This window comes from Orycteropus afer, unplaced genomic scaffold (assembly GCF_000298275.1).
Source record: "Orycteropus afer afer isolate SDZICR_OR568_19922 unplaced genomic scaffold, OryAfe1.0 scaffold01153, whole genome shotgun sequence".
Lineage (NCBI taxonomy): Eukaryota > Metazoa > Chordata > Mammalia > Tubulidentata > Orycteropodidae > Orycteropus > Orycteropus afer.
In genome coordinates this window covers 118,070-119,008 of record NW_006922740.1, presented here as the reverse complement: position 1 = coordinate 119,008, position 939 = coordinate 118,070, and positions in this window count along the sequence as shown.

The following is a 939-nucleotide window of genomic DNA, read 5'->3' as shown; positions in this document are numbered from 1 at the left end:
ACATACAAGTGTGTACACACAGAATACTAAGCAGAAAGATGAACAGATAGAAAAATCATACGTAACCCCTTCTTTTTAGACTCAAAGACACAATTAATCTTATTTCACATGGATATTTTGTTCAAGAAAATTATTCTGCTTCTTAATAATACCGTTTTGGTTAGCACAGGGGTTAAGTGCTCAGCTGCTAACTGACAGGTCTGTGGATTGAACTTACCAGCCACTCCATTGGAGGGAGATGTGGCTATCTGCTTCTGGAAAGATTGCAGCCTTGCAAACTCTATGGAACAGTCTGGTCTGTTCTATAGGGCCACTATGCATTGAAATTGACTCAACAGCAACAAGTTGTTTTTTTTTTTTCTTTTTTAATGGTATTATGGATTTAATGACTAAGATAAAAATACTTTGAACAGAAATTTTACAGAAGTCAATGTATCTTTTTGCATAATTTATTTCTAGTTAACCTATAACAATTACATTAATTATAATTTTTTCCACAGAGTAGTGAGAGAATTTCAAGGAAGCTTGAAAAACACTTGTCAGTATGTACACAGTAATATGAGTCTCTGTGAATCTGTTCATTGATTATTTTAGGAAGACTTTTTAAATGTATTTCCCTCTGTCAAAACCACAGTTTATTTCCAGAATTAAATGAGCACATTACGTGGGCAGGTAGTCCAGATCTTTATCTCACCTCTCTCTCATCTGTTGTTTGTTGCACAGAGTTCTGTGGTTGCATTGCATTAATGTTTCCTTATGACCAACTGACGAGGTTAGCATTTGGGCCTAGTGCGCAGATGGTTGTTACATTAGCTAAGATCTTGTGAGAAATGAACTGGTGTCTCATTCCTTCTCCACTTATATGCAATAATCCTTATGGATAGAACACTTAAGTGTCCATTTATATAGATAACCTGTGGCCTGAGGCATGGATACACA